We start from the raw sequence: 14,674 nt of genomic DNA, 5'->3' as shown, positions 1-14,674 counted from the left end.
CCTCAACCTATTTCCTAACCCTTGCTGGTCATCTCATTAAGATATGCTTCGAATTGTTGAGAAGACTGGACAAAAAATATGCAAATGGTGGAAACAGCTCCTCTCTCTGCTGACACTGGAGTAAACAACCAGCAAGGGCATTATCTTTCTAGAAGGAGAGTTCATTGGATTAATGTCTACAGGAAGCATCCCACCCTGCTCCAGCCCACATAGTTTTCTTCGGTCATATTTCACCGACTCTGCTGTTACCAGATGTAGAGTCTGAGCACCGCCATCGCCCACAGAGCTCCCAGGCTCCCCGTTTCCATCCTCTTTGCACGTGTCCTGTCCAAGTATCACAAGTGCTGTTTGTCTTGGACATTCCAGGCTGAAGAGATCACTGGGGGTTAAGCATGAGACTGAGGAACAAGCGGACAGTGCAATCCAACGTGTCCTCTGTGGAAACATACTCCAACTTCACGAAAATATTAGGCACTTCCTGAAGAAGAAGCACCTTCCAACCTGGAGAAGGATTCCTTTAGGAATTACTTAGCTGCATATTTAGATTCCCCTCATCATGCTTTCAAACTCAAACTCGGTCCCTTTAACAATCGGTTCTTCCAAGGCTCTAAGCTAGGCATCAGTGATGTACCTTATGGAACAGTCACGCAGACATCTTCAGTGTGGTCCAGTTGTGCCGAATGGCCACATTTGCTGTGATGTCACCCTGGGTGTTTAACTGGGATTGCCTTGAGACACTCTAAAAGCAACAGAGCAAATCTAAGCTCAGTTTTGACAGAGACAGCTGCACAAAATATGCCCATAAAAGAATAGGGACTTCCAGGTCATCTGGCACTTACGCCTCTGCTGGTAGGGTATATGGGCTTACTCCTTACAAATAAAAGAATATTGCACTTATAAAAAACAGATGGGCCGATCTACAACCTTTCACATTAACAATAGGGGCAAGTGAAGAGAGTAGGGCTTCGGGGGACCCCGCTATGCATATAAAAGAAAAATGATCCCCAGATACTATAGCATGTATCTAAGGTATGAGGGCAGTGTCCTCTACCTACCTTTCCACAAAACTGTAAATGTCTCTTGCTCTGAGACGGTTCAGTTTTATGGAGGGAAATCTGGTGAATAATCATATGCTCAAACAAGGAACACTTTAGAGGATGACAATTTTTATGTCCCTTCAGGTGAATGTTAATTTAGAAGCACCACAGTTCGTTATCAAGACTTGGTAATGGTGTTCATTGTAAGGCTTGGATAAAGGATCTAATTAGGTTAATGATGAATTCAGCCCAGCACGGGTATTTTCCGAATAGTTCTTTTCAAAGAAACACACAGATGTGCATTTTGTCTAGTTCAGAATACAGAAGTGATCAGAGAAATGAGATGCGTTCTTATGGAACCCTAAGGGTATCGTTAGACCTTATTTAAGAGAGAAAAAATATCAGTGTTTCAGAGTTAGGTTTGCAGTAGATTATCTAACAAGAAAAAACAGAAAAAATTGTAACTTCCAATACCTTCCAACAGTGAGGTGTGTGTGGGGGGGCTTCTGATGACTGAAGGGCCCTCTGTTTGCTAAGATCACGAGGGGTGGTGCTATGGCCTGAACTGTATCTTCCCAAAGTTCGTACTTGAAGCCGTAACCCCAGTGTGGCTGTATCTGCAGACAGGGTCCTTAGGAAGTAATTAAGGTTAACCGAGGTCAGAAGGGTGGCCCCTAATCATATATAAGAACAGGAAGTGGTCCCTTCTCTACCCCTCTGCGTCTTTCTCCCCCCCTCTGTCATGGGAGGACCCAGCAAGAAGATGGCCAGGAAGAGAGCCCTTAGCCAGAAACCAACTCAACTGGCAACTCGACCTTGGACTTCCCAGCCTTGAGAACTGTGAGGAATACATTTCTGTTGTGTCAGCCATCCAGCTGGTGGAATTTATGGCAAGCCAAGCTGACCAATACGGATGGGGGTGTGAGTTCCGAGCTAGAAGCCAGGCAGCACTGACCTTCTCTGCGTTCTAATGCCGGAGAGTGGGCTGGGCAATGCCAGTGTGGGGAAGGGCAGAGAGAACCTAACGTAGCCTTTGAAGGAAACACAAATGTCAGATGAAGATTTATGAAGTTGGGGGTTATAAGGTGTGTGATGTAAAAATCTGTCTCTTACGAGACAAGAACACACTATACAGATCATTCAAATGGCTCCAATAACCTTCTGTGTTGCCCTTTGAGGAAGTTTCTGAGCTTCGTCATGTCTGGAGAACATTTTGAAGAAATGAGAATCTGCAGACTGGCTGTAATTTCCAATCTTCCGTTTTCTGTGTTACTTTGGGAAATGACAAACTTTCCTTGCAACAGGCTCTCCGTTTGGAAAACGGGAATGCCACTTGCTGCTGCTTTTGCTCCCAAGATTATTAGAGTAAAAATAATGCTATATGTAAAAATGTCCTTCAAAAAAGAAAGGAATTGGTCATTTTCTCCCTATTTTTAATTTTGAAATAGTTCTGGAATCACAGAAAGTTGCAAAGATAGTACAGAAAGATCCCATGAACCCTTCACACAGTTTCCTTCAATGGTTAGAAACTGTTAGATCTTACCTAATTGTAGTACAGTATCAACAGTAGGAAACTGATGTTGGTACAATGCATGCACTTGGTTCTATGCCATTTTATCATGTTGGTGGATTTATGGAACCACCTCTGCAATGAAGAGACTATTCTCTCTCCCAAGGGCTACCCATTTGGTCATACCTGCCCCCCTTCTTCTTCTTTTTTTTATCCCCACCCGGGGACATTTTCCCATTTTTTGACCAGATAGAGTGGGAGGAAGGGAGGGAGGGGGAGAGAGAGAGAGAAAGAGAGAGAGAGAGAGAGAGAGAGAGAGAGAGAGAGAGAGAGACATTGACGTGAAAGGGACACATTGAGTGGTTACCACCCCCAGGACCCAACCAGGGCCGGGGACAAAGTGCAACCGAGGTACGTGCCCTTAGCGGGAACCGAACCCGGGTCTCTCTGGACTGCAGGCTGATGCTCTAACTGCTGAGCCAAAGTTTGCTGATGGGCCAGGGCAATACCCGCTCCCCTTCTTATCATCACCTCTGACCTCTGCCAACCATTCATTGTTCCTCCTTCTGATAGCTGTCATTTCCAGAATGTTAATGTAAGTATACCTTTTGAGACTGGCTTGTTCGCTCAGCAAAATGCCCTTGAGGTCTAGACAAACTCTTGTAATCAATTGTCCACTTCCTTTTATTTCTGAGTAGCATTCCATGGTATTGTAGGACATTTTGGTTGTTCCCAATTTGGGGCTATTACAAATAAAGGTGTGATGAACAATCATAAAGACATTTTTGTGTGGACATGACTTTTCATTTCTCTGGGATAAATCAAGAGTGCAATTGTGGGCCATACGTAGGCGTGTTCGGCTTTTTAAAAGAAACTGCCAAGCTCCTTTCCACAGTATCTGCACTACTTTGTGTTTCCACCAGCAACTTGAGACATGCAATTTCTCTGCATTCTCATCGGCTTTTGGTATTGCCATTAATTTTTCAAACCAATTTTTACATTATAGAATGTATTCACTATCTGTCTTCAAGGCAAGCCCTAATGTCAACAGCCCTCATAGTAGGCACCTATGTCCGTAGTAAATAAAACCACCGTTTCTGGCTTTATTTATTGTAGCTATAGGTGCCTACTATCTCTACTAGAGTTCAAGTTCTCTAGGATTCATGCAAGACCTAGTCTGCCAGTCGGGTTGGGATTCACATTGCCTTGGGGAGGACCCAAGGGTCTAGTCAACTGTGATTTGAGAACTGGGGACATCTGTCAACTGAAATGCTGCAGAGGATTCACAACAGCTAGGACTTTCTAGAGCCTTGTACCTACATTTTCTAAAACCATCAAGTAAAGGCCACACTAGGTCAAACTATACCCACCTTCATATGGACCCAGATTCTCCTCTCTGGCACACATCAGTGGGTTAAGCACTTTATCTGAATGAGAACACCGGGATAGAGCCCTTGGCTGCCAGGCATTAGTAATGACTGTTTACCAATAGCAGGTGGTGTCCTAAGGACTGCACCCAGCATGGAAAACAACTCTCTTCAAGACCTTTGAAGAACAATCAGATACCACCAAAGCTCCTAGGTGGACTGGAAACTGAAGCTGTGTGATTTGAGCTAATCTTTCTTAGACTGTGTTTTTTGGGGGGTTTCGGTGCTGAAATTTTGAGTTTGCTGATGGGCCAACACAGCCATCGAAGGAAGGATTCTCGTGGCTCCTGCCATTGTCTAAGTCTGTTCTCCAGTCTTCCTGACCATTCTGTGAGCTACTCAATGGCCTTCTAATAAATCCATGTTCTGATTAAGTTAGCCAGAGTTGTTTTCTGTTACTTATATCCCAAAACTAACTAATACAGAAGGGCCATACTTACACTTTAGATGATAAACTATGTAAATATTCCTAATAGACTTTCCACAGGAAAAATGAAATGGTGCAGCAGTTGTGGCTAGTTGTCTCCCAATATCCATTTTGTCCTGACTTGATTCTCTTTCCTGCTTGGAACAGAAGACTACTATATGTTTCCAAGATTCCCTTGCAGCTAGGTATGGACATGTGTTCGCGTTTTGGCCAATGAAACTTAAGTGGATTTGCGTGGGACTTTCAGGAAGGTTCTTCATGGGGGCACAGACATACCCTCATACTTCCTTCCTGCTTTGAGCTGCCTAGAATGTGAACCCACTGACTGGAATGAGCTAAGAACGGAAGAATCGTGAGATAAAAGGAACTGGGGACTTTAATGATGACTGTAAAGCTACCATCGCAACCCTGGACTGCCTCCATTCAGGCTTTTTTTATGTTACATCAAAAAACTTAGCCCTGGCTGGTTTGGCTCAGCGGTTGGAGCGTTGGCCTGCAGACCAGAGAGTCCCGGGTTCGGTTCCCACTAGGGGCATGTACCAAAAAAAAAAAAAAAAAAAAAGTATATCTTATTTATATGTGTTAATTTGTTTTTTTATTTTATATTGAGTCATACGGATGGTGGAGTAATGGAATGTGGGATTCTGAGAAGAATCTGGAGTCTAGTGGTTTTCTAGGATTAAAAACACTATTAGTTAATTTCTCACTTCTATGCTCATATCTGCTTCAAAATAGAAACCGACTCATAGAGAGGAGGCAGAGAGCTTTGGGGGGGTTGGGGGAGTTTGGTGGGGGGAATGAGCAAAATAAGAAAAGAAAGAGAACTCATGAACATGGGCAGCATGGCTGGGGTGGGGAGGTGGAAGAAGACACAGGGGATAAATGGTGATGGAAAAAAGTATTAGTTAATTTCTCACTTCTAAGTTCATATCTACTTCAAAACTATGGTGGCTACTAGACTACCATAGATGTTGTTACTAGATGTTGTTACTTAATATAACAATATATTTTGAAACGATTGGTTTAACTTATAATCCTATTTATTAATTCTCTGCATTTAAAAACATTCTTCTGGCCCTGGCCGGTTTGGCTCAGTAGTTAGAGCGTTGGCCTGCGGTCCGGAGAGACCCGGGTTCGGTTCCTGCTAAGGGCACGTACCTCGGTTGCAGTTTGTCCCCGGCCCTGGTTGGTCGTGCGGGTGGCAGCCACTTGATGTGTCCCTTCACATCGATGTTTCTCTCTCTCTCTCCCTCCTGCTCTATCTGAACAAAGAATGAAAAAGTGTCCTCGGGTGAGGATTAAAAAAAACAGCATTCTTCTGAAAGGTGGCCTGTAGGGTTCACCGGACCACCTGAGGGTGCCGGGTCACCGCCCGAGCTCTGCAGTGTGGCCCACACTGTCCGAAGCATAGCAGCCTACAGTTCCTTTACATCAACACGTGAGCAGAAAAACTGTCATATCTTGAAAGATTATTTCTCCATTTTAAGATCACATGCCTAAGGCAATGTGCAGGTGCATTGTCTGGGACACACAAGGTTCTCAAAAAAGACCAACACCCCTTCCTTTCCCGAGAGCGTGCCTGGAGCAGTGAAGACCTACGCCCTACGGTAACTGGCTTAATGCACAATAGAGGAGGCAGTTCCTCTGAGTTCACTATTCACACCTCAAAGGTCAGTGTGAGAATGTTGAAAAGTACTTCCCGAAACTATGTAGAATTCTTGATCTCTCAAGAAGTAAATATGTCTTTTGGGAGGGAGGAAGGGGGGGGGGTCTCTGCACCCTAGCTGATAAACATATTTTCGCAGGTGACACACTTAGGATGAGGACAGAGACAGGAGGGCTGGGGATGGCACACCTGGCTTGTGGCTGTGTTTAAGAGTGAGAGACTTCCAGAACACTGCTTCCGGGTGCCACGAACAATACAACATAGTCGCAGAAAGAAATGGCCATATACTTATACCATAGTAATGCCTGTTTGACCCCATGTCCATTTCTTGAGCCCTTAAAGACCTATTATTATTGTTTTTCTTGTGGCTGTTATATCTTATTACTGCATGGGGAAAATTGAATCATAGAGTAAAGGAAATCTGAGCCCAAGGGTCATTGTGTTGAAATGAAAGATCAGATTGATCCTAAAATGGGCAAATTAAGAAATCACACCAGTGTACACTGATGCACCAAATTGACTCCTCTTGCAATGTCTTACTGAAACACTGGTGCACGAAAATCTTCAGGTCTGTGACATTCAGTCAAATATGGCAATGCTGGGCAGGAGGGCTCAGGGCCACCTGGAACCTGCCTGTCCTAGCTGGGCTGGTGAGTGGGACCCCAGCTCTCATTTTGGCTTCCTCCGTCACCCTGCAGTGGGTGCAGACTACTTTGGCATGCCTTACACGTTCTGGTCTTGTACCTTTCTCTTTTCATCCATCTCTACAACCTTCAAATGATACTCAAACAGTAGAGAAAGCATGTTTAAGAAAAGTGAATAAACTCTTTTTTTAAAAAAAATATGTTTTTCTTGATTTTTTTTTTTTTTTAGAAAAAAAAAAGAGGAAGAGAGGAAGGGAGAGGGAGAGAGAACTAAACATTGATGATAAAGAGACATCAACATCTATTGCTGCCTCCTGCACACCCCCTACTGGGGATCAAGCTGGCAATGTAGGCATGTGCCCTGACCAGGAATTAACCAGGGCCTCTCAGTCCTTGGGACGATGCTCAATCCACTGAGTCACACTGGCCAAGCGTGATTAAAGTCTTTCCAATATTCCAGTTCCTTCCTCCTCCCCTCACCTCAATTTCAGCCCCATTTGTGGAAAGAAAAGACTACACGTACTGCACCTTTGTGTCAGGTATTGGCTAAGTCACTAGTTTTTGTATATAGTCCTTTCATATAGCAACCCTGTATTATGTCCATTCTATAGATGAGAAAACTGGGGACTAGAGAGTAACTGTCCTAAAGGTGAGAAAGCTAGAGAATGGTGGAGCTGGCTTGGAACCCGGGCCTGTCTTCCATCTAAGTCCATGCCGTTAACCGCTCTGCTGACTGCCTGTGTCCAGAATTCAGACCACGTTGCTGCTGAGACAGAGCTTGGCTCCGCTGGCGCTGTCCATGTAGCCTGCAGGGTTGGCGGGTGACATACACCAGCGGGTTAAGGGTGCCAGGCTCTTGTTCTTTCTACCTGGGGCAGGCACTATGGCCTTTAAGATGGGTCTTTATGTAGGATGTGCCCTTTGAATATCAATTCATCAAACAAATAAATGAATTAAAGATTCTGACTTGGTGGGTTCCAGGTAATCAGGGTCTTACAGTGTTTTTTTCCTTGATTCTCTCTCATTATCAACTTTTATTCTATTTTGTCTTTCCTCTGACTCCTCTGATCTTCTCACCCTCCAGGCAAGGTTTACACATTTCTCACATTTCAGCTCATTCTCCCTCTTTCTTGGAGCTCTAGGCTCTCATTGGGCTGTACTGACAGGGTCTGGGTGTCCAATGTAGGATATGAACCTGACAGCAATAATAGCTACCATTTTTGAGCACTAAGTATGCACTGGGTGTTCTAATGTGATCATTGATCCCCACCACAGTGCTGACTGGGAAACAGGAGTGGGGAGATGGGAAAGCTTGACAAAGTCACACGCCTAGAAGCAGCGGGGCTGCGACTCGAAACCAGCCCTCACTGCCTGCTCTTTAACTCATCTTTATTGTTGAATGTATTACAGCTGTCCCTCTTTTTTCCCCCTTGACCTCCTCCTCCCCAATCCCACCCCCCTCCTGCCTTCCCCACACTATTGTCTGTGTCCACTGACTACACATATATGCATAGAAGTTCTTTGGTTTCTCTCTTCCCACTCCACCTCCCCCCTTTCCTTGGAGGTTCATCATTCTAACAACCAATTTGAACTTCCTAATCCCTTCATCTTTTTCACCCAACTCCCCTCCCATCTGGCAACCAACAAAAAGTTCTCTGTATCTATGAGTCTGTTTCTGTTCTGCTTGCTCATTTTATTTGTAGATTCAATTGTTGATAGATATGTATTTATTATCATTTTATTGTTCATATTTTTTTATCTTCTTCTTCATGATGACCCATCAACATTTCATATAATATTGGTTTGATGGTGATGAACTCTAGCTTTTTCTTGTCTGGAAAACTCTTTATACAGTCGGCCCTTGTTTATCGCGGTTAATCAGTTCCAGACTCTACCACAATAAATAAATTTCTGCAAAGTAGGATTCTTTATTTATATACATTTGTCCCTTGCCACTTCTCACTTCAACTTTCGCGGCTTAACTCTATCATGGTTTTTTCAAATACTATACTGAAAAAACTGCGATAGAGTGAAGCCGCGAAAGTTGAAGCGAGAAGTGGCGAGGGACGACTGTATGGCCATGGATTCTAAATGATAGCTTTGCAGGACAGAGTAATCTTGGTTGTAGGTCTTTGCTTTTCATCACTTTAAATATTTTTTGCCACTCCCTCCTGGCCTGCAAAGTTTCTTTTGAGAAATTGGCTGACAGTCTTATGGGAGCTCCATTGTAGGTAACTAACTGCTTTTCTCTTGCTGCTTTTAAGATTCTCTCTTTGTCTTTAACCTTCTGCATTCTGATGATGATGTGTCTTGGTGTGGGCCTCTTGGGGTTCATCTTGTTTGGGACTTTCTTGCTCTTTCCCTTGTCCACAGGGCCTTCCTTCTTGTGAACATAGCATACATAGCCTTTCCTGTTTCCTTCTTTAGCCAGATAGCTATTTGACTCCCCCCTCCTCCCTTTGTCCCACTTTCACCATTAGGGAGAAGGAATGTATTAGTTTCACACATCTTGTAACTAAAAAAAGCAAAGACATCCTGGTCATTGGATAACCTCTGGAATACATGATTTAAAAAAAAAGTATTTATTGATTTTAGAGAAAGAAAAAGGAGAGGGGGAGAAAGGGAGGGAGCGGGGGGAGAGAGAGAGAGATTGGTTACCTCCCATACATGCCCTGACCAACTGGGGATCGAACCTGCAACCTGGGCATGTGCCTTGACCAGGAATTGAACCCACAACCTTTCAGTGTACAGGATGGTGCTCCAAACAACTGAGTCATACCAGCCAGAGTGGGAATATGTGTATTTTTAAGCCCAGACATCTAACTGTGGCTGGAGGGAGGACTGGGTTGAGCTCTGGCTCTGTGGGTGCCCCCAGTTTGGCCCTGTGAGGTCTGCAGTGAAGGGTGGGCCAGACGGAAGCCTTAGGGCTGCTCCAGGACTGAGTGCAGTCAGGGTGCTGTGGGCTGTAAGAGCTGCGGCATTTCCTGCTGAACTGAGAACCTTCCCACTTAGCTAATGGAATGTCTTTGCTGCACACTGTCTGCATCCCGGCAGGGGACGATTCCTCATCTGATGTGCACATGCAATGAAAAGAGAAAATGACGACAGAGGGTTTAATGGAGCAGACAGCACTGCCATCCGCTGCAACGCCGAAGCCTGGGCCTGAACTCAGGCTCTTGGCCAAGGAGGGGAAGTGCCTGGATTCAGTGCCCTGCCCTATTTCCCCTAAAGGCACTGGGACTTCCAATTAATGCTGTGTCCTGATTACTAGGGGACGAGGGGGAGGGCGCAAGGCTGAATGACCAGCTCTCTGTTCTTGCACAGTGCTTGCTCTTTTGGGAACTGATGGCCGGTCCCCACTGTGGGTCAGACGTCACGGGCTTGAGAAGAGCCACATTTAAACACCTGATTTCTCCGGTTGGCTGTTCTCCCACTCTTCCTTGCTTTATGGGGACTGCTCTTTCCCACAGGGGAGAGACAGCCCAGGAGCTCCTGAATGGATGCAGCTAGTCACAAGGATGTGGCATGATGACACCCAAGCACACTACCTCTGCAGGTCTTGTCAGAGCAGGCAAGGTAGCTTTATGTTGGGAACCTTCAGATATTGGCAGCCCTCTGTGTCCAGAGAAACTTTCAGCCCCGAGAGCGGTGACATGAAGGTAAAGTGCCATCATTATCTGATGCTGGTACAGAAACTCAGCCTCAGAAGGCCAGGTGGATCCCACTGTCCACCAGGAACTTATGTTTTAAGTCACCGGCCCTTTCTGCGTTGTGTCTGACTTCAAAAGAATCCTTCCAGATTTCCTTCCAGCATCTTTAGTGATCAGCTCAAGGTCTGCTTTGCATCAGAAGCTTGTCTGGAGCCAGAATTAAAGTCTCAAGGCATCAGGCTCAAGGCTTGGTACACTGACCACTCAGTCACAAAGGCAGAAGGCGACACCCAGAAACACAAGAGCACATTTGTCCCTCTGGACCATGTGTGTCATTTGTCACTTGAAATACTTGCCATGTGGATGCCAATTATTGATTTCTTCCCTCCAGAGCAAATCCTATTACCGACATGAGAGGGGCCAGGACCCGACTCTCAGTCATTTTATTATGCGGCGAATTCCTTCCCTGCTGGATGAAAGCTCAATGCTGTATAGGTGATGGCACTCAGAGGTCCCCCGAGTGAGAGGATGAAGGGGCAGGGCCGTCTGCTCTTGCTTCTATGGGCCGTGGCATCATTGACACACTGCAGAATTTCAGAGGAAAATCGAAAGCTTTTTATTCTCTCAAAGGTTGCAGGGCAAGTGGAAGGACTTTTACTCCCTTGTCTATTTTAAGTAAAGTAAAAAGATGTGTCATGGAGGAAAAGAGATATCTGAATATCAAACTATGATTCTAAACCTGATGAGCGGAAAAGCCCTTGAGCCTGGATGAAACCAACAGTGCTGAGACTCCAACACCGATTGCACAGGTCGACCCGGCAGGTCAGGCTGCTCTTCTCTTTGCCCCTCGCACACCCTCCCTGCACGCACACGAGGAAGACCAGGGGCTTCTGCGATCACCCGCTGGAAAGGCAGGGAGCTGAAGACTCTCGAACCAGGCGGTACAGGAGAACCACCGGGGGCCTCAAAAACGATCCCCAGCTCAGAGAATCTGACTCAATTCATCTGGTGTAGGGAGCGTGGGTGTTTTCATGGGGTGATGGAAGTGGTAAATATTTATTACAAAGTGTTTATGAAAAAACAGGAACAAACTGATAGATACACAGGACAAACTGAAGGTTGCCAGATAGGAGCGGGGTGGGAGGGCTGATTAACAAAGGTGAAGGGATTAAGCAATACAAGTTGGTAGTTACAGAGAGTCACAGGGATGTAAAGTACAACATAGGGAAAATAGGCAATAATATCGTAATAACTATGTATGGTGCCAGGTGGGTACTAAACTTATCGAGGGAAACTAACCACTAGGCTGTACACCTGAAACTAATATACTATTGAATGTCAACTATAATTCAAAATGCTTTTAATTTTTAAAAAGTATATTCAGAAAAAAAAAATCGTAGCTTCACCACTAAAATAGTGTTCATGAAAAAGTGTAACATCCATACAGTGATGCACACAAATCTTACGCACACACCTAAATGAGTTTTTATAAATGAATCTCTGAAACCTCACCCCCATCACGTTACAAAATAGCGCCAACCCCCAGAAGCCTCAGCACAGGATTTTAAAACTTAGACTTAAATAATTAAAAACAAACAACTCTTCATGGTGTAAGAGTATTAACAATGAAATCAGCATGGATGTTTAGAAAAAAAAAATGCAGCCCTGGCTGGTTTGGCTCAGCGGTTAGAACGTCGGCCTGCGGTCTGGAGAGACCCGGGTTCAGTTCCCGCTAAGGGCATGTACCTCGGTTGCAGTTTGTCCCCGGCCCTGGTTGGTCGTGCGGGTGGCAGCTACTTGATGTGTCCCTTCACGTCGATGTTTCTCTCTCTCTCTCTCTGTTCCTCTCTCTCCCTCCCACTCTACCTGAACAAAAAATGGAAAAATGTCCTCGGGTGAGGATAAAAAAAATAAATAAATAAAAAAGAAAAATAAATGCCCCCTGTTGATTCTAATATACATACAGGATTGATCCAACAATGTGCTGGCTTTGCCACACTTCCGGCCATACAAAGCCTTCAATAAAGCAGGGGCATAAGGTTTTAATATTCTACTGATTTCTCAACTAGGTCATTATTTCTCAAGGTTCCTTCACATAGAAATTAATGGCAGCCTCAGATCATTGAATGTGTTATACTGTGATTGTTTTTGTCACTTTTCATGCATCATGTATGATTCACAAGCTCCCCTCTTTCCAGGTATGTATGGATGAGGCAGCCCTGTTTGCTATAATCAAGAATATCATATGTGTGCTTGGAAAAAAATAAGGGTGGAGATCTTGCTAAATTTTTGTGGCTTCACCACTGACGTTTTGTCTCTTGGCAAGGCTAGAGACAAAATCTGGAGCCCCCCTCCCTTCCTCCACGGTCCACAGGCAGAGATATGTAAAAGGCAGGGGCCTGAGGAATGAAGGCCTAACGAGCATAAAACAAAACAAAACAAAACAAAACAAAAGAACAACCATGTGGAGGCCTGGTGGAAGAATGCAGGCTGCAGAAGCCAATCTGAGCTATGCGTTTAGGAAGGCCAGCAGGAGAAGCCCTGAGATATGATGGAAGGGGGGTGCGGGGGGAGACTGCAATACCCCAGGAGCAGACTGCTCCAGAGGATGTGTGGCCAGAGTCAAGGAGCTGCGCTGTCATCAGAGGCGGAGACACAGAACGAACTGGCTTCAGAAGGAGTCAGCTGCCAGGTGGTGCCCTGTGCAAGTACCTGGCAGAAATGGCCAGTGGGGCTGCAACTCTGTCCACTCGAACGACACACCTTACTAAATTTGCACATAGGCTGCATACGGACTAGCGGTGGCTTTGGGAGCAATGCTGGGTACAGCAGACTCTGCCTGGCTCAGCTTCTCCTTTTGGGCTCCCTACACATAGCTCCTAAGAAGCAACTCCTTACATGACAGGGAAGTGGCTTTTGCATTTACAGCAGCTGAAGGGGACGGGAGTCAGACACAGCCCTACAGAGGAAGGTTCTGAGGGTGGCTGAGGTCCTCAGGTCCCAGTTGAAGGAGGAGAAACTCCTTGAATTCCTCACATGGTGGCAGAAGGCGAGCCTCATGATGAATCTGGATAACTGCCTGTATGCGGGCATCTCTGGCCCAGAAGGGAACAGTCTAGAAAGTAAGCCCACCCCTTGAGCTTGGCACCCCACACGCAAATGTTTGGCAAAGAAAAGTTCTCTTCAGGCCAAGTAACCAATTCCTTATGTATTGTTCTTGTTGTTGCTAAATACAATTTTGGTTTACATGTAACATTTTAGGTTAATTTAAAGTAAGAGCGTGACAACATGAATTTTGGAACTCAGTCTGGTAAGCCAAAACTGCATCTGAATACTAAAGTCTGTCTTGTCTTTGATTTTAGCTAGGAGTTGAATTCACTTACGACTGTTCCCTAACAGAACTATGCTTTACAATGAAAAATTCCTCTGTTCTAAAGGGGGAAAAAAAAGACAGCAGAAAAATAGAAATTGAGCGAAAGAATGAATTTTTGAAATCAAATTTCAGATTGATCAGATTTAGACAGAACAAAGAGTGAATTTTTGAGGCACACATGGGTTTAATTTATACAGTGTTCACAGTTTGCAAACCTGAGCCTGTTTGCGCGTGCGCATGCACACACACACACACACACACACACACAGGACCAGAACACCTCTCCACCCCTTTCCTTATATATTAAATTCAATTTTTGGATTCTGTTAACTTCTCCCTGAATTGCATTGTTTGTGGGTGAAGCAACTGGGAGTTTGTGGCTTCTGAGTGGGAGAGTTCTGCTCAGAAACAGGGAACCTTCAACGTGCAGAGGTGGCAGGAGCAGTGTACTTAGGAGGTACTGAGGAGGGGAATCTGTGGAGCAAGGACAGTAGAGTCACCTCTTAAGTTCTGCAAATTGAGGGTCCATAACAGGACAGGATTCCTGCTTCCATCCTAGGTCTGAGCTGCCAGAAGAGGTGGGGCGGACACAGGTGGGGCTCTGGACTGGCCCAGAGGGAATCGGCAAAGGCACCTGTGCGCACGTGGTGTATATGACAGTCCCCGAACAACTGTAAGTCACGCTGTCTTATACGTTGATTATGCTGTGCATCCTCTACATCCACATGGGTGGGGACCCCGGAGTTGATAGCACACAGGAAACAAATGAAAGAGATGGCGCTAAACACAGCAAAACGCGACAGTATTCCTGAACACCCACTGGCGTGGCCTTACCTTACACAGATCTCCGCAGCGGGGAAATCCTAGACATTGCAAAAGGGAGAAACATGATGATGACAGTGTTGTTCTCAGACCAGCATGCAGAAGAGAGAAAAGGGAT

The 14,674-nt window shown here is 45.2% G+C and overlaps 1 protein-coding gene across 2 annotated transcripts in view; it reads right to left on the bottom strand.

The window, feature by feature from the left end:
• The window catches only part of SV2C (synaptic vesicle glycoprotein 2C), a 134,256-nt gene that overhangs the window by 68,156 nt on the left and 51,426 nt on the right, over positions 1 to 14,674 (bottom strand). The gene's annotated exons all lie outside the window — the stretch shown is intronic.

The sequence above is a fragment of the Molossus molossus genome, unplaced genomic scaffold, assembly GCF_014108415.1.
Source record: "Molossus molossus isolate mMolMol1 unplaced genomic scaffold, mMolMol1.p scaffold_m16_p_3, whole genome shotgun sequence".
Lineage (NCBI taxonomy): Eukaryota > Metazoa > Chordata > Mammalia > Chiroptera > Molossidae > Molossus > Molossus molossus.
Note: the sequence above shows the minus strand (reverse complement) of the source record. Positions and strands in the feature narration are given on the sequence as shown.